Raw genomic sequence first — 19,703 nt, 5'->3', positions numbered from 1 at the left:
TATTGCTTCTTATGAGCTAGCTATCTCTTGGTCCAGCCACATGGTTTGCATAAGGATAACACGTGGCTGTGAGAGCGGAAACACTTTGAAGAATACTGTGCAAATAAAGCATTTCCCTTGCTTAAGGGTAGGTGGTGTAGAAAAGCAGCAACAACACAGAATTAGCCACTAGCCTCACATTTAAGGCTGGACCTTTGCGCACTATTTAAGAGCTGTGAGACCTGAGCAAGTTATTTACCCTTTCCAGGTTGGTTTGTTCCTCTGTAAAATGGGTACATAATTATAAGTCACTAGCAGAAGGATGCTGCAAGAAAGGGGCTCTTTCACAAGCAGTGTCAAGTCAACTGTAGCTTTTTTGTTTCTTTTTTTCCAATTAACAATGTATATTTTTTGTATGCTTTCCCTTGATTATTTCTTTTAATTAATTCTCATTGCATTCTAAAAAGATATTTAACTGGCCTGTGGTGGCTCAGTTCTTTCATCGCAGCACTCTGGAAGCAGAGGCAGGCGGATCTCTGAGTTTGAGGCCAGCCTGGTCTACAAAGCGAATTCCAGGGCAGCCAGGGCTACTCAAATAAACTCTGCCTCAACAAAAAACAAACAAAATATTAATTGTCTTCATTTCTGTGAGTGAGTGTGTGAGGACATATGTCCTTATGCGCAGGTGCCCTTAGATACCAGAAGAATGCATAAGATTTCCTAAGGCCTAGAGTTTCCAGTGCTTGTGATCACCTGAGGTGGATGCTGAGAAGCAAACTTAGGTTAAGTGCTCGTAGCTTTTGGGCCACCTCTGCAGTTCTAATTCCCATTATATTTACCCAACTGACTTCCCACTGACCCTACCATGAGCACAAACAGAGGCTGCTGTGTGGGCAGAGCCAGCTCTGCCTCGAGCTGACTGGCTTTAACCTCAGCTCTACACTTTCAGCTGCAGGCGTTAGGACAGTCACTTCTCTCAGAAAGCAGCCTTATCCCATGGGATTTTCCCGTGTATTAAATAAGATAATATAAATTGTTTAGGTGAGTAGTTGGCCCGTGCTAACTGCTCTGTAAATGACAGCTGTCACTCTGATGTCCTCTGCCATCCCTATTTTATGACTCACAGCTACGCATCTACTGTGTTCTTTTCCAGTGTCTGACACGGCACCTTGTCTGTCCCTCCTGGTCATCTTTTCCTCCTGCTTCTACTAGGTCATATTCTTACAAGGCCATTTTAACCTCTGACCCTTCATAAAACTGTCACTCCTTTCCCCACACTCTCTCCACTCATGGCTTGTTTTTCTTCTCTCTGGAAGCCTGTGGTTTTCAGCATGCCTGTAATTCAATTAAGATCTTAACTGTTATTAAACATCTTTTATTGTTGCTTCCTCAATTGAACTATAAGATTTCTTCAGCTTCTATGGCAGCCTCCCCGACTCCTGTTTAATTTAACACAAATGATCAACGATAAAAGATCAAACATGTAAAGCAATAAAAAAATTGAACACAGGGGTTCTTCATTCACCGGCATACTGCCCTCCATTCCTGTGAGTCAAGACTGATCCTGACTGAAATCACTCATTCTCAAACACAGCACTGCGTGGTGAAAGGGGTGGCTGATGAAGATTCCTCAAGTCAAGGTCAGAGCTGCTTGAGTTGGCAAAGCCTGCCTTTCTGGCCACTAAAGACCTTGTTTTTATTTTTCTCTGACTTCTCTGCATCTCTCTGCAATTTCAGCACCTTCCTCTAATCTCAGAAGGGCTGCCCCCAGAAAGCCCTCTGAGCATCTCTCTGCCTGGCTTCAATTTCTGAGGAAGGACCTCCAGGTTTCAGAATTACCTTTTTCTTTCTTCCCATAATATTCCTTTGGTGCAGTCTGAGGCTACGGAGGAGGATATGACTATGGCCAGATAACTGTTTAGAATAAAGCAGAGTTAACCTTTTATTGTGTTTCCCCCAAGGGCTCGGGGAAGGAAAGTGATATCTTAAATCCAAAGTTGTGATTTTCTAATGGCAGGATGTAAAGGAAAGGGCCAGGGACATTAAGGAGGCGGAGTATAAGAATGAAGGGAGCATTGTGGGGGTTCTCTGTGCCCCTAAAGTCTCTCCCTCCAGTCCATCCCACTTGAGACAGTCAGGAGACAACCAAACAGAACAATAACTGGCATCTACTGGGCAATTATTCTATCCCGGGCCCTATTTGTATGTAGCCACTTATAGCCATTTATTCCCATGATGCTCGAGGGGGGGGGGGAACTGGCATCATTACTCCATGCCACGGGGTCTGGCATAGACAAGTTCTTTTTCTAAGGTCACAGCTTGCTGGCAGCAGAGCTGGACTTCTAACTCAGGCAGTCTGACTCTGAGCCCCTCCACCCAGAAGTAGCTCTCCCCATATACACGTTTTGGGAAAGCAGAGGAAAACCTAGATGTCATCACAGCAAACAAGGTGCCATCCCTCTGCTGTGCTGGACACTGCGTGGAGTGAGGTGCTGCCTCAGCTGCCTGGCTGAACCAACCTGACCTTCAGCTGGCCTCAAAGGCCCCCCTCAAATAACGGATTTCCTCTGATTGCCATTTTGCCTTTTTGCCTCCGCGCTGCCATTTATCTATCACCTCCTTTCTTGCTTTGTGGCTATTTATATACATTGTCACACAGCTGAGCCATTGCCCATTGCTGAGTCCTCTGCTTAGCTGACTCCTACGCATTCCTTAAGAGTCTGCTTGGATCTTTCTACATTAAGTCTGCTGTCTACCTAGATATAGCTCTGCTGCATGCATCTGGCACCTGGTATTTATCCATATCAATTATTATAATTGATTATAAGTGTTTACTTATCAGTATTCCTAACTAGGTAGACCCCCAGATCCCAACATGATGGGAAAAATGCCTTATGTTTCTTTTTCTATTTTGAATCTTTAGTATTTTGCACGAGGCTCACAGTGGATACTTACTCAACATTTTAATTTTTAAATGAATGAATTCTCCAAGTCTGATGAACCTCAAACACAGGATTGCACATCTAAGATATTTTTGATACCTTAATATGTCCTGCATTTAGTAGATCCTTGATAAATATAGCAATGATGAATGATTCAAAACAGAGCAGGCATAAGCATCTCCTTTCAGGTTTGGGAATGGGGAACTGAGATGCACAGTAAGAGCTAGGTGGTTTTCAAGCCTGCATCTTTAGGTGTTTTTAAGTTGGTGATGTAAAGGATTGAAATGAGGAAGAAGGAAAAAAAGAGGGGTGCTATCTGAACTTTCTTCCTTCCTTTCTTTCTTTCTTTCTTTCGTTTTTTGAGACAGGGTTCTTCATGTAGCCCTGACTATGCTGGAACTAGCTCTGTTGCCCAGGCTGGCCTTGAACTCACAGAGATCCGCCTGCCTCTGCCTCTCAACTGCTGGGATTAAAGGAATACGCCACCATTGCTTGTAGTTTCTTGGCTAAAAAGTGTAGTCCGATATTCAAACTCAGGTTCAAATAACTCTAAAGCTGTTATACCACATTGTTAGGCTCTCAGAGTAGATGAGCGTCAAAGAACCAAGGAGACCTCAGCAATGAGACTTGGCTAGAGGAATGGTCACTGCGTAAGCTGGAGTATGTCTGGACAACTTTAGGAAGTTCTGTTAGGAAAGAGGGAGGCAGAGGCAGGCTGTGAGTTCGAGGCCAGCCTGGTCTACAAAGTGAGTCCAGGACAGCCAAGGCTACACAGAGAAACCCTGTCTCATAAAACAAAAACAAAAACAAAAGCAAAACAAAACAAAACAAAAAAAAGAGTACGTAACTAAGGAAAGGAAAGACTGGCACCGGCATTGCCTGTCTAACAGTCCCAACTTGGAAAACAGAAAAACAATAAACAGATTACAGGAGGAATTTTTTGCACACTGGTGACTAGAAATACACAGAAGAGGTAAAGTCATGGTTGCCCCCAGTTTGGGGCCTCAGTGAAAATATAGGGACTTGAGAATGGTGACTTGATTTTGAAAGATGGTAAGTTTGGGTTTGACCTCTTCACAGAGCTGAGCTGAGTAGTTGGAAACACAGGATCAAATTCAAGTGAGGCCTGGACTATACCTGGGGGATGCTATGCAGAGAGGGGCCGGCCAAACTTGGGAGAGTCAAAGACTCAGGCAGAATCACTTAAGTCAACAAAGAAGATAAAGCCATAATAACATCCCTTGTGGGAACTGAAAACTGGAGCAAAACGCCAAGGCAGGAAGATTGTTATTGGTGGATTTGGCAGCTGGGTTAGGCTGTATTGGGACGGTGTTTTGGTAACCTGGCTGAAGTATTTACAAACAAGGAAACCAGTGTGCAGGCTGCCTTTGGGATGGAAGTGGATGAAAAGACTGGGGACGAGCGTATCACTGTAGATTTTACTAAAGAAAGAGATAAAAGACAAACAAAAGGGGGAAACTTCACATGGCTCTCTCCCAAGGTGTAAGGAAACAAGACCAACCTAACAATGTAGGTAGGAGCGGTAGGGACCAAAATTGGAATCGTTTCTGTGGACAACGACACAGCGATGAGACCACATAACAGGATCACTAGGAGATACGTGATGAAGTTCGGCTCATATTTCATTGTCTGAGTTCTGCTTGGGATCCATTTTCTGGCTTAAAGTTGTTCTAGTACTATCTGGCAGCCCAAATGTAGACACCAAGTACAGCTACACACAGGCAGGAGGGACTTCCACTGCCCGGTGGGCTGTCAAGAGGTCAAGGAAGGCTGCCTGGATAAAGACAGTGACCCGCATGCAAGCCATGGAAACAAAGCTGAACTGATTGGGCAACAATTCCAGAGACACTGAGAATAGGTTGTTGGTGTGAAATGGGAAGGGCCCAAGAGCAGGACACTAACCCTGAATAGATAAAAGAGAAGAGTCCTAAGAAAAATGTCTGGATGGTAATCAGGTACGCGTAGTGAAAGCATCTAGAATCATTGCAGTTAGAAACAAAAGGTGAAACAAGAAATTAGTGGAAATTGACAAAGGAAGTGGGACTCTAAGGATTGATACGAGGAACTAGTATGAACATTGAGGTTACAGTTCAGTGGGAGAGCACCTGCCTGGCATGCATTAGTCCCTGGGTTTAATGCTCAGTGATGGAGTGATGGCTCAGCGGTTGAGAGCACTGCTGCTCTTCCAGAAGACCTGGGTTCGATTCCCAGCACCCACGTGGTGGCTTAAGACACTATTTAACTCCATTCCCAGGGGAACCAACATCCTCTTCTGGCCTCTGAGAGCACCAGGCACGCATGGTACTAAGATGTACATGCAGGCTAAATACACACACACACACACACACACACACACACACACACACACACACACACACTTTTTGTTGTCGTCGTCATTGTCCATTTGTTTGTTTTTATGTGTGACGATGAGGAGCTGTGGGGGAGATGTGGTTGAAGCACACGGAGCTCTTAGGTTGCCTCTTGTTAAGCTCTGTGGACTATGGTCAGATTTGGAAAGGGGCAGAAGAACACCACCATGGAGTTCTAACTCAGCAGGTTGAATGTCACACAGCTGGAATTTTAGGGAGTGGGATGGTGAGGTAAGAGACACAGCCAAGTAGGGAGGAGCATGAATGCTGCCTTCTGTAACCGTGACGCTGGCTGGCTGGCTGGCTGGCTGGCTGGCTGGATGGATGGATGGATGGATGGATAGATAGATGGATGGATGGATGGATGGATGGATAGACGAATGGATGGATAATGGATGGATGGTTCAAGCTTGCTTAGTTAGGAACTATGAAATTAAGACTAAGCAAGCTTGAACCAGCCAGCCAGCTAGTGTCAGGGTTACAGTAGTTCCCACCAAACTCTTGACAGGGTCATTGCCCTCCGCAGCCCATAGGGTCTTATTACTGTTCTCTCCATCGTCCCTAATAAAGACTAGTGGGAAGGAGCAGTTTCAAGTTAGGACAATCCTACGCCCTCACAGGGAAAGCAGTCTTGGCAAATCATTAAAAATTTCCATATCAAAACTGTCATCTAAGAATCTGGAGAGATGGCTCAGTGGTTAAGGTCACTGCCTTTGTTCTTCCAGAGGACCCGGGTTCCATTCCCAGCACTCACATGGAGGCTCACAGCCTTTTATAACACTCATTCAAAGGGGATCTGACAGACACCCTCTTCTGGCCTCTGTAGGTACTGCATACATGTGCTACACAAACTACAGGCACGTAAAACATCCATACACATAAACACTTTTCTAAAATATTTTTTTTAAAAAGCCAGATGGATTCCTCTCCGTTGTAGTCTTTAGGCATGCTTAGGAAGAACTGAGGAAGCAAGTGCCCTTGTCCCTTTGACTTGACTAGGTGTCCATGGCCAGGCAGTGATGGCGCATGCCTTGTAATCCCAGCATTTGGGGAGGCAGAGGCAGGCAGATCTCTTCAGTTCCAGGACAGCCAGGGCTACATATAGAACTACACAGAGAAACACCGTCTCGAAAAGCCAAAAGAAGGAAAACAGATGTCCAGATAGAAAAGGCTGGAGGCAAACTTAAATAATGCCACAGATGAGACGAGCTCTTGAGGAAGTAAATTCAGACTCATATCAGGCCGGCTTGGAGGCCACTGCGTGCTAACTGTCCTTCTGAAAAGCAAGAGTTGGTGAGAAAACTCAAATCTAGGCTGTGGAAAGCCTTTATTTATTTATTAGTAGTTTTGCAATTTTTGTTTGTTTGTTTGTTTGTTTTGTTTTGTTTTTGTTTTTTGAGACAAGGTTTCTCTGTGTAGCCTTGGCTGTCCTGGACTCACTTTGTAAACCAGGCTGGCCTTGAACTCACAGTGATCCACCTGCCTCTGCCTCCCGAGTGCTGGGATTCCAGGCGTGGGTCTCCACCTCCGACTGCAGTTTTGCCATTTGGAGGAAGGGGAATTTCACAGAGCTGCTGGAGTAGCACAAACACCCCTAGACTTCTATTTGCAAGATGCTTCTAGAAGGATCTCTCCATTATCCACTGGTGTTTATACACACAGTGTGTCAGGCCCTGTTACACCAAAGGCAAGTCTTTTTCCAGTGAGACCAGACATGTGGTGGTTAGAAAATTCAGAAAGCAAACATCTAGTGAAAGAAACTATTGAGCAGTATAAATGATATTTTAAAACGCATTTCTGTACTGTGTGTAATATAACTAAACTAACATTGCTGTGAGCTGTTAGCCTTTATATTTCCTGATTTTTAGCCTGCTTAAGGTTTTTTTTTTCCATGATAGAGTTTCTCTGTGTAGCCTTGGCTGTCCTGGACTCTCTTTGTAGATCAGGCTGGCCTCGAACTCACAGAGCTCCGCCTGCCTCTGCCTCCTGAGTGCTGGCATTACAGGTGTGCGCCACCATGCAGGCTTGTGCTTAAAGTCTTGATGTTATTGCTCTTACCCTAGTGTTGTACATGTGACCCTCATCTTCATTTTCCTTCCGTTTCAGTAAATAATTTCTGAACTTTAACGCATGGCTGCATGAGAGGTTAATGCCTAGCAAAAAACAGTTAAGGTTTTGTTTTGTTTTGTTTCAAGTACGTTAGTGTCATAGTTTGCTGTTTAGCTTGCTGACTCGCAATGACCTGAACTGGAATACTCAAGTTGTGCTGGCTAGTTTTATGTCAACTTGACATAAGCTAGAGTTATCTTAAAGGAAGAAACCTCAATTGAGAAAATGCATCCATAAAATAAGGAAGCTGAAAATTCTTAATTAGTGATGGGAAAGAGGCCAACTCATGGTGGGTGGTGCCATCCCTGGCCTAGTGGTCCTGGGTTCTATAACAAAGCAGCCTGAGCAAACAATGGAAGCCAAGGCAGTAAGCATTACTCCGCTGTGGCCTTTGTGTCAGCTCCTGCCTGCATCCTTCCTGTCCGGCTTGAGTTTCTGTCCTAGTTTCCTTCAGTGATGGACTTATAACGCAAAGTGTAAGCCAAATAAACCTTTTCCTCCCCAACTTGCTTTTGGTCTTGGTGTTCCAACAGAAGAATGGAAGCCCTAACAAGGCAGAGTGCTTTGGTAGTGGTTTTCTTTAGGGATACACTCTATATGATCCTACATTAGCAATCCCAAATGTCTCTTACATATTTTTGTTTGGTTGTCTTTTCTCATATTCATATCTGACCTTCCCTCATGCCTCTTTTACAGTGGTTCTTGGCTGTGTTGAATCTAGTTTCTAAAGACAAAGGTTGATAGCCCCCCAAAACCCCAATTTTATTTCCTATTTGGACTCCTTTGGCTCTTGGCTTTGTATCATTGAGACTTACCTGACTCTCTCTCTCTCTCTCTCTCTCTCTCTCTCAAGACTTATTTATTATGTATACAGTGCACATTAGATCACATTATAGATAGTTGTGAGCCAACATGTGGTTGCTGGGAATTGAACTCAGGATCTCTGGAAAAGCAGTCAGTGCTCTTAACCACTGAGCCATCTCTCCAGCCCTGCTGACTCTCTTGTAAATGTGTAAACTCAGTCTCAATAGAACAGAAAGAGAATCTATTTTGCCATAGTTACTCAGATTCTGAATTGTATGGAAACCCACAAGGCTGGTCATTAGTTCTGAGTAGTTTGGGAAGCAGGGACGGACCTTCATTATTGAGGGTTCTATTATATCATCCTGTACAACATGTTTCTTAAAAAGGGCACCACAAGGAAGAGTCCCTAGTTCATAGACAGAAAGGCTGAGGCAGCAGTGCTGTCCTGGCTAAATCCATGGACACTCTAAGACCAGATGTATGTAGGTGTGTAGGTAGAGACACAGGATTCATTTAACTGTTAGAAAAGCTCTGGACCAGTGCACAGAGTTGCAGAACCATCTATTAAGGTAGACTCCGCCAAGTACAAACTTGAAGATTGGGAGGGTTTTGTGGGGAGGGCAGACAATAACGAGGGCTAGTCAAGGTAGTAACAGCGGCCGCACAAAATAACCGGAATCTGAGCAAACATGCGTTAACCGAGATGTGAAAAAGTGTAGTCTAATAAGCCAACATCTCACTACACTGGGGTAGTGCTGAACGCACAGGCTTAGAATAGAATTCTCTACAACAAAGCTCTTCCGAAAAATTAAGGGAGTGAGTGATAATGCCACTGGGAGAAGGCCTGGGCAGAAGGTGCTCTCTGGGGATCCTAGGTAGAGATGGCCAGGCAGGGCGGGGCAGGGCAGGGCCCGAGGTAAGGTCTTGTGGTGGCTACCGCGCCCCTGCAGGACCCTACAGAGTCCGCTCTAGGGAGCGAGAGAAGAGTGCAAGCCCAGGGGCCCTGCTCTCCAGAGGGAAGAAAGCTCGCACTGGCAAAGGTAGAGCAGACACCGAGAGGCGGCTGGGAGGGCTGGTAGAGGCAGGGCGGAATCGCAGCGTAGAGGTGTGAGGCAGTGCCGTGAAGATTGGGGACTAGGCCCGGACCTGAGCGGCCGGGTAGAGATTAGGAAGACTGGCTCCTTCTGCAAGCTCCCAATTAGTTTCTGTCAAAGATGGCCAAATTCCACTCTGCCCTTCCCCCTTCCGCGCCTTTTCTAGTCCTCTTCCGTGGCACCCCAGTACTGCTGGAAGCCGTAGGGAGGAGGGACAGGGAAGGAAGAGAACCTTCCCGCCGCACCACCCGCCTCGCGGGTCCTGCGGGGGAATCTTTTACTTGAAAAAGAGGGTTCTGTGGCTTTAAACCGGGGGGAGTGGGCGTCACCCCGGGGGGGGACCCGGTGACTAGCCGGGGCGGGGTTGGGTGGGCGGAGCCATGCAAAGCAGGAGGCAGTGCCGGCAGGGCGGGCCCTCGTGGAGCGCGGGGGCGGGGCCTCCTGGTGGGCGGGGCGCGGGCGGCTTCTCTCGGGCCAGGCGAGGGAGGGGGTGGAGGCGGCGGCGGGCTGGTACCATCGAGCGTGTTCGGGGAGGGGAACGGGTGCCATTCCCCCGGAGGGGGCGGGCCCTGGCGGCGGCGGGTCCAGGGCCCCATTCCCCGCCGGGCGGGCCGGGGGAGGGGCGCGCCTCCGCTCGCGTCCGAGGCGGGGCCCGCGGTACCTTTCGTGGCACAGGGCGGCGGGGGGGGGGGGGGGGGGGGGGGGGGGAGGGCCGAGGGGGGGGGGAAGGGGCGGGTCCGGGAGGGGGAGCCGGAAAGGGGGAGGCGCCGGCGGACAATGGAGCCTATGTGTGCCTGCGGGAGTGGGACGGCGCCGCTGCCGCTGCCGCCGCCGCCGGGGGGAGACGCTGCGCTGCTGCTGCCGCTGCTGCTGGCCCCGGCCCCGGCCCCCCGGGGCTGAGAGCAGCCCCGGACTGCTGCCCCCCGCCCGCACTCGCCCCTCCCCCGCTCCGGCCTGGGGTAAGTGGCCCCGGGGAGGGGGAGGGGCGGACCGGCGCGGCGGGGGCCGGGTCCGCGTGCGCGTGTGGCCCGGGGGCCTCCGGGGGTCGGGGCGCTGGCTCGGCGAGTTGAGTCTGCAGGAACCTGTTGGGGGGGGCGGTGGGGGGGGAGCCTCAGGAGCTGAGGGAGAGACCCCGGGCATCTCTCGGGATTTTAGAGGTTGCGTCCCAAAGCTGAGCTTGGAGAGGTTACCTGAGGGGAGGGGACCATCTCAGGGTCCTGGGATGGAGAGCGCGAAATTAGGGATTTCACGTTGAGTTTGGGGTCTAAAAGACCCCGGAGATGCGTAGAGGAGGAAAAGGGACTCCGCAGGCCAGTGACTTGTTGAAGGGGTTGGGGGAGGTGAAAGCCTAGAGGAATGTCTGAGTTGTAAAGGGTTCCAGCAGGTGAGTTGGCGATGTCAGGTCACTGAGTCATTGTGGGGGGTCGTAGAACACACCAGTGGTTTTCAAATTGGAGCCCCAGACACTGGCTGGCCTTTGAAAGTTGCAAAGACTATTAAGATGTCATTGGTTTAAGTGTTTGGGTGAGCTTGGTCAAATGGAGATATCGTAAGGAAAACAAGTGCTGAGTTCCTACTAACAAGGGAAGGACCTAGGCCTGTAATAACAGTATTGCTGGGGACCTTATGTGAAGTCTGCCAAGGATGAAAAAGAAGGCTTGAAATCTGTCCTCAAAGAGCCTTGGTCCGCTGGAGGTAAGGGAGAGTGTTTTTTTAAGTGTTAAGAGTGGATTTTGAGACTAAGATTGGTATCGGATGGGGACTTTATAAAGTCACCAGACAGAGTGGAGAAATGGACGTACCTACGCCTCTGTAGAGATAGTCTCCGAGGTAGGATGCAGTTGATGCAAAGTTAAACTTTAGTTAAGGCAAACACAAGTCAACCCCTGGCAGTGACTTCAGTGGGAAAATGATTGAGTGGCCGTGTAAAAAGTCAGTTTGATGGAGTATTTGATATATTATGGAATTAAATGCTTGTTTGGGCCACAGAGATTTGGGCTCTTGTGTAGGGGACACAGTGATGAGTGAGTTATTGCAGGTAACAAGAGTAGATAGTAAAATTGAGAAGCGGTACCAAAGGATGTGGGAGAGTAAGACAATGTTTAGGTCTGGTGTGGTGGCGCACACCATTAATCCCAGCACTTGGGAGGCAGAGACAGGCGGATCTCTGTGAGTTCAAGGCCAGCCTGGTCTACAAAGTCCAGGATAGTCAAAGCTAACACAGAGGAAACCCTATCTCAAAACAAACAAACAAACAAACAAAAAAAAAACAGTGTTTAGGACCTAGAAATGGAGCTTGTTCAGTATGGTTGTCTGGTTGGTTTGGAAGTTTTTGATTAGACACTAGTCGTTGGGAAGTTTAGTATGAAGAAATGTTTGTGTGCAAATCTGGTAGGCCTGGGGACCAGTAGCAAAGTCCACTAAGAAGAGGGTCTGCAAGCATGTTTTGAGGAACGAGGGCTCTGTCAACTGTCTGGTGCTTTGGACTAGTTGAAGAAATGTGGGGGTGTATGGTAGGGCATTTGATATTTTTATGATCTGGAAGCTGGATATTAAGCCTTGAAAGTCTTTGTAATCAATGTGTTGGATATAATAGTTTTAAAATTATGATACACAGAAAGCAATGTCATTGGCCTATAGATGAAAGCACAATTTCTGTATAGTTTTCTGTTTAGAGGGTGGGTCCTATGGACCTGGCTCTTGAGCAAAGGGAATGTTTTCTTCCTGATTGTTGTTAACCAGCACAAGCAAAAAAACAAACAAACTTACATACACTGGAGTTTCTTCTATGGGTCATTTCCCCATGGCTTTTAGAAAGATCCACTGCTGTGAACCAAACAAAAATGCTAGTGGGAAGAGCCAGGGCTTTCACAAGCATTGTAACCAGCTGAATATTGGATCGTGATGGCCTTGTACAATGGTGAAAAGCCTTGAACTTGGAGTCGAGATGTTAACTCTCTGGTAGACTTACTTCGAACAAGTCTCTGGTGTTTTCTGGCTTCCCTGCCTCTGAAGTGGTAATGAATGCTGCCTGCTCTAACACTCGGAGCTGCCTTTCAGCCTAGCCAGTTAACGCCTATCCGGAAGGTTCTTTTGAACACCTCTGAGAATGAGAGATTATGTAGTACAACTTTTTTTTTTTTAAGTCCTACTTTGACCGTCTCATTAACAGGCCAGATCTACCTTTTGTACAATCATAGTAGTATGTTTAACCAAAGAACAAGAAGGGATGTTTCGTACACTTGTTTTGGACTGCTGTCCGAATTTAGGTTTTATATTAATTTTGAAAGAGTAATGTTTAGTGGCAAGGCAGTGTGATTTTGATGGTAATTGTAAATACTGAGCAGAAGTGAGCACAGAGAGTGAGACGTGATTCCAGCCTAGGCTGCAGAAGTTCTGTGTTGTGGCCTAAGGCATAGTCTTTGGTTTCCTGCCTAGTCCTCTTCAGCCATCGGGTTATGTGTGTAAAATGACCTCTCCCTCTCTCTCTCTCTCTCTCTCTCTCTCTCTCTCTCTCTCTCTCTCTCTCTCTCTCTCTCTCTTCATGAGTGTGATGGGAGAGCCTGTGGGAGAGCTCTTCTCTTTCTAACTCTGCTTCCTAGTGTGTTTTCTATCCCAGTACTCTGGCAATCAAATGATACAGGGTCCCACCTAAGAATGTTTCTTAAATGCCTGAAATGAAGCAAATGGAAGTACAAATGGGTTGTCAGAGTGTTCGTGGTGATATGGTAATGTGTGTGTTTCTTTCTAACACACTGAATAACGTCTAATGAGACTGTGATTTTGAAGTGGTGATGAGGGAAGAGCGCGTGTCATTATGTCAGTGTATCTTCAACAACTAATGTGATGTGAAAATGTGTGGCAGTGCTGTTGGTGGCACAGTCACAGTATTGCTAATGCTACGCCCACTGTTGAAGGGCTATGCTGACTTCATCACTTAGAGATTAGTCAAAATGATGATCTATGTTACTCCCTGAAGGCTCCACGCCACCTCTGCTCTCCTTTAAACAGACTCCTTGGGAGCTATGAATTGTGGAGTTAAGAACTACCTTAGACCAAATCTTTCTTTCTTTCTCTCTTTTTTTAAGAGTGATTTTTGAAAGTTGTTTTAAGGCCAGTTGCATTTGAGGCTTTGTGCTTTTTTTTTTTTTTTTTTTTTTTAAAGTATCTCCATCATTGCTAAGAACAGGGGCATAGGGGCATAGAGACACCGTGAAAATCCAAAGACCATTTTGCAGCCTGTGATGGCCATTCGAGGTTGTAGAAAAGGTTAAAAACAAGAATTCAGAGGACACTTTGTTTATTTGTTTCTTTTTTTCCAAGTTCCTAGTTCCATTAGCATATGTGCGCTCCGCCCCACCCCCCAGAGAGGATAGATGCTAGCCCCTTTCTCTGACTTGTATTTAAAGTTTTCATGCCTTTGCCTTCCCCATTTTCTTTTTTTTTTTAAAGATTTATTATTTATTATTATGTATACAGAGTTCTGCCTGCATGTACATCTGCAGGCCAGAGGACGGTATCAGATCACACTATAGATGGTTGTGAGCCACCATGTGGTTGCTGGGAATCAAACTCATGACCTCCGGAAGAACAGTCAGTGCTCCTAACCAGTGAGCCATCTCTCCAGCCCATCCTTCCCCATTTTTGACTAATTGCTTTCTTACTGTTCCTTCTTCCAGGTGTTGTTTGGCCACAGTGCTGTGGGGAATGGGTGGTTTCCCTTGGAGTCAGTGTGAATTTGGGTATGAACTTTTCCTTTCTTCTTGTCATCCTAGGACTGAATGTGGGACTAACTGGTGTCACTTCGTGTTGACCTAAAAATTCCTGTGTGGTGAGGTGACAGTTCACCTTCTGTAAAGTTCCTCCCTGCCCCAATGTAGAAGATAAAGAAAAGCAGACATCTTGACAGGTAAAAAAACCTCACTTTACACTGTACCTTCTAGGACTTAAGCTCAGGATGTTGGCTTTTGTTTCTGTGGGATTTCTTGTAAGGTTAAACTGGGCTGCTCTTTATTCTAGAGTTCTCAAAGTGAAGGTCACCAAAGCAGAGGCAAGTCACACAACTTTTGTGTGACCTGGGTCCCTGTGCTTGACTCTGAGCGGAAGGCTGAGGAGAAAGGCAGACAGTGAGAAATGAAGCTAGTGTTTATCGTGTCCCCTTGTTTGTTTTGTGTGTGTGTGTGTGTTTCCCCTTGGTTTGGTGCGAATGTGAGCTAAAAATTGCAAACTCAGTGTAATTTTGTTGGGTTTTTCCTGAGTACCAGGTGCTGAGGATGATTGACACTGTCCTGGGGGAGATACTGCTTTTGAAGTGTTAAATAGAGTGAGTATAGTGCCAGAGGGCCCTGGATGACATACAGGGGCTAGCCAGCAATCCAGTAAAATTTCACAGAAAAGGGATATATGTGTAAAACAATTACTCGGGTAGCCGTTATTCTTTAGGATGGTAGTTAGAATTTACTTTGAACACTCGAATTTTGTCAGAATTATTTAGCTTAATGTGAAATTTTGTTTCCTTAAAGTTTAGTGGCCATTGAAGGACAATGACAATTAGATGCATTTTTGCCTCGTTAATACTAAAAGACACAGTATTATCTCATGTGAACTGAGATTTTCTGCATGTGCCCACTGAACCGTAGTTTTTCTCTACATTCTGGGGAGCGGTCGGCTCTTCCTTCTGTGTACTTGAAGAAGCCATTTCATTGTTGGCAAGCCAGAAGTTAAGAATGAGCTAGGAATGGAATCTTAAGACCTTTTAGTTCCACATTCTAAGTATGATGCTGTGCCTTTTATGGAATAGCGGTCATGGCGCAGAGATGAAATTTGTTAAACATGACATAGTTCTAATAAACTTGACTTTGTAGCGCTGGGCAGTGGGAAAGCATCCCTGAAAGAGTGAACACCGGAGTTCTGATTCTGAGCGCAGCCAAATTAGTTTGTGACTTTACTTAAAACTTTGCTAATCCTATAGAGTGCCTTTTAAAGACCCTTAACTTACCTGACTCTCAAACCTTCCAGAACTTTGTTTTCCCTTGCAATCACAAACTGTAGCTTCTGCAGTGAGGTGGCTCAGCCCACAGAGGCTCCTGTGCCAAGTCTCACAATTTGGAAAGAGAGAACTGACTTTCACAGATCTTCCTTGGGTCTCCACACATGCACCATGACACACATGCGCATGCACCATGGACCTCCACACGTGCGCCATGTACCTCCACACATGCACCATGTACCTCCACACATGCACCATGGACCTCCACACATGCACCATGGACCTCCACACGTGTACCATGGACCTCCACACGTGTACCATGGACCTCCACATGTGCATCATGGGCCTCCACACGTGCACCATGGACCTCCACACATGCACCATGGACCTCCACACGTGTACCATGGACCTCCACATGTGCACCATGGACCTCCACACACGCACTATGGACCTTCACACACGCACCATGTCATACATGCATATGCATGCACATGCATGGACAAATGAGATAAATCAGTGTAATGTTTTTAACTATAGAGTTTTGGCAAAGTGTTACAGTTGTAGTGTACAGGGACTGACATTGGAAACTGCTCAGGCTCCCAGCTTCCCTCACCTTAGCACATCACTCTGCACACAGTAGCACGGAATAAAAGCAGGTTCGTTCAGTCCTAAGCTCCTACCAAAGTGTGGAAATACATTTTCTTGCCAACTGTTGCCACATGGAATTGTAGTTGTGCAGAGGGAGCAGCTGTGAGTGACCCTAAGGTTGTAACTTGAGAAGCACACTTTTTGTCTTGTCATACCTTTACAGAGTTCGGTCTCTGTACTAGGTGGAAGCAAACACATGTGAGCTTTCTTTTTTAATCCATTAAATGCATGGAAATTTCAAAAGTAGAAAAGTTGATTGTATTTGCACTTAATATCTCGCTTGACAGCCTCTGAAAACAAAACATGTAGTTGGGAAGAAAAGAAAACCCCAAGGGCCTTGAAGTATCTGCGAGTCCTGTATACACCCTTCAACAATTGGGAGTTGATTCTGTTTATAAGTGAGATGGCTGCTTCCTCTTTAAAACCCTAGGGCAAATAGGAAACCTGTGTTTCTCTACGTCACTCCATGACAGTCATATTGATATTGCTGGTATCTTCAGAGCTGCTTTGGAATGCCCATCCACTGTATTCTCTTCTAGGTGAGGGTCACCTTTGAGGAAGGGGCTCCCGACTCCCCCCAACTCCCAGGATGAAGTCTGCAGTGTCGTGACCCTTGGGGTTTGGGTGAGTAGACTTGGGGGACAGCGCGGGAACATGTGCCTGGCTTAGGAGTGAGATCTTTACAAAAAGCTTTAGCTTTTTCTCAACAGTTGCTATCTTTTCTTTCAGTCATCCAACCCTGCCTCCCCACCCTAGCCTCTGGCAACTGCCATTCTCCTGCCTTCTTCTGAGTTTAACTTGTTAAATGTGTGTCAGAGCCTATGGTATTTGCCTTTCTGTGCCTGGCTTACTTTATTTAATGTCCTCCAGATTCATCTGTGCTGTTACAAAGGACAGGGTTACAATGTTTTCTGAAGGCCAAATAGTCCCCATGGGGGAGGAGGACTTGCTATAGCTTTTAAATCTACTCAGCTGGCGATAGATGCTCAGGTATATTCTGTATCTTAGCAGTATCCCGGCGATGGTGGCATATTTGGGAGGCAGAGGTAGGAGGATCTCTGAGTTCCAGCACAGCCAGGGCTACACAGAGAAACCCTATCTGGAAAAGAAAAGGAAAAGAAAAGAAAGAAAGAAAGAAAGAATTAATTGTGCAGTGGAATTAGATGTAGTGGCTCAGGCATTTAATCCCAGCAGTGGGGAGGCAGAGGTAAAGGCAGGTGGCTCTCGGAGTTCAAGGATAGACTGGTCTACATGGAGAATTTCAGAACAGGTAGGGCTGTATAGTAATACCCCACCTCAAATAAATAAATAAGAAGCTGCTGTGACGATACCTCCTAGACATACTCATCAAATGTTCTAGGCTCCTTGGGGTCCAGGGATGGAAAGGTGAATAATAAGTTAGTCTTGGTCCCTACCTCATGGACCTTAGCATCTAGTAGGGAAGAGGAATGTTGCACAGTTGATCACGTAATGGTCCACACAGTTAAACATGAAGAAAACTATGAGGAAGCCCAAGCTGCTCTGGAGACTGTGATGGAGATTTCATGCAGGTGGGTGGTTTTAAGGGAACCTTCTCTGAAGATGAAATATGTGACCTGTGACTTCATGTTAGGTGGATGGAAGAGGCATTTAACTGAATGGGAAACAGTTTTGGAAGGAAGACTATACCAAGGTGAATAATTCATGTTGACTCCTGCCAGTTTTGAGCCATCCAGGGAGGAGTCAAGTAGCAAGTGTTTACAGGGTTGCAGGGTGCAAGCCAAGCCATGTGTGTAAATGTTGGAGCTGTTGGCATAGCGGGAACGGGCGGACGGACGGAAAAGAAAGCACAGGGTGTAGGCTTGTGGGAATCAGAGTTAAGTTAGAGTCAGTGGAGAAGGGACTCGGGGTACAACACATGAGGAGCAGCTGGAGAGGGAAGTGCAGGTAGTGGTGGCAGGGACTGCTTGCAGGACTGTCCACAGTGTCCAACCTTTTGCTGTCAAATGACAGCATTGCCAGCTATAGGTGTCATGCTTGAGAAGGACATAATTGAGGGTTTTGTAATTGAACAAAAAAAGTCATGTAATGGTATAAGTAGGTTTTTATTTTTATTATTTATTTGTTCATTTATTGTTTTGAGACAGAGTTTCTCTGCGTAGTCTTGGCTGTCCTGGACTCACTTTGCAGAGCAGGCTGGCCTTGAATTCACAGCGATCCACCTGCCTCTGTCTTCCTAGTGCTGAGATTAAAGGTGTGCGCCACCATGCTCGGCCCTTAGGTTTTTGTTTTTTTGTTTTTGTTTTTTGTTTTTTGTTTTGCATTAGGGTATCAATACATTTGTAGCTACTGTGTATACACCTGATAGATAGTGGAGTGAGATGTTTATGGGGTGACCCCCACAGAAACTGTGGTCCTGTGATCTGAAGATAGAAGTCAACTCCTTATAGTGAAGGGGGAATGGCAAGAGAACATTGTGCCTCCTGTCACACACATAGAGAAACTTGGCTCTGAGGGGAGGGAGTAGAAGGCTAGATTGGGTTTTGCTTTGTTTGTTTGTTTATTTTTCTTTACGTTTATCAATTTACAATTGTGTGGCTCTCTGTGGGTGCACGTGTGCCGTGGCACATCTGTGGAAGCCAGAGGACAACCCCTGGCAGCTGGTTCTTTCCTTCTAGCGTGCAGGTCCCAGGGGACAGCCGGGCTTGGTGGCAGGTACGTGCTGAGCCCTGCTTAGTTGTTTACTTATTTAGTCTTAGCGCTGGAAGGATTACTACCATGGGCCTGAATACTAATTGGAAAGAACTGATGGGTGTGGGAGATAGAAGGGATGGCTAGGCAACAGAATGAGAGCTCTCAGCAGATAGAGTGACCCTAGGTGTGGGTAGGCCCTCTGTTGGTAGACTGAGCTTTAGGCGGAAATGACTGGTTTTTCTTATTATTTGTTTTGAATATAATGAAGCAAAAAGGAGTGGGTACTTCCGGGAAAGAGGTTTGCAGGTTTAGTGTGGGGATACCCCACTTGGTGAGCCGTCTCCTTCCTATTAAGTAATAGCCAAGGCCACAGACAGGAATCACAGTTCTCAGCGCACAGAAGCGGGAATCAGTGCAAGTTCCAGGTTAATGTGGTCTACATTGCCAGTTCCAAACCAACCAGAGCTATAGAAGGAGACATGACAAACAAACCAAAACACCAACAGCCCGCAACTAGAGCGAGGGAAGAAAGACACTAGGTAGACAGGAGCAGATGGAGACAATATGAAGTGGTGCCTGGCAGGAGGGCCCAGTGAGCTTGCCCACGGTGCTGCTCGTCACAGTGAGTGGCTAAAGGGCTAGCTCCCCGCACTTGTGTGTGACCCTGCACTGTGAAAAATACTTACTCTGGCCCCAGAGGCCTGGGCCCGACACCAGCTCTACCACCAGCAGAGTGAACAGCAACTTCATCATTACTAAGATAGGGGCAGTGATAGTGGTCTCGTGGGCTTGCTGTGAGTGAGCTGGCATGTGGACACCGTGCTAAGAACAGTGCCTAGGGCTCAGTAATAATGCCAGGTGTTCTGAAGAAGAGACGGGAGAAGCCTGGAAGGACAGCCGAGGAATAAGGGAGGAGTCCTTAGAAGGAAGTCCCTCTCATGCTGGGATCATTCTGTGGACTTTTTCCAGTCTTCCTGGCTGTCATAAGGCGTTTGGTAGCTTTGGCGCTGATGGGTTAAAGAAGCCATTCGTGTGTGTGTGTGTGTGTGTGTGTGCGCGCGCCTGCATGCTCTGG

The 19,703-nt window shown here is 46.6% G+C and overlaps 1 protein-coding gene across 6 annotated transcripts in view; it reads left to right on the top strand.

The window, feature by feature from the left end:
- Positions 1-19,703, top strand: part of Bcl9 (BCL9 transcription coactivator) — a 115,600-nt gene that overhangs the window by 81,141 nt on the left and 14,756 nt on the right. For all 6 annotated transcript variants that reach the window (XM_051166008.1, XM_051166012.1, XM_051166009.1 and 3 more), the window contains exons 2-3: positions 14,094-14,227; positions 16,495-16,579. The gene's annotated coding sequence lies outside the window, so the exon portion shown is untranslated. The remainder of the gene's footprint in view (positions 1-14,093; positions 14,228-16,494; positions 16,580-19,703) is intronic.

This window comes from Acomys russatus, chromosome 23 (assembly GCF_903995435.1).
Source record: "Acomys russatus chromosome 23, mAcoRus1.1, whole genome shotgun sequence".
Taxonomy (NCBI): Eukaryota; Metazoa; Chordata; class Mammalia; order Rodentia; family Muridae; genus Acomys; species Acomys russatus.
This window is presented reverse-complemented; position numbering and strand designations above follow the sequence as displayed.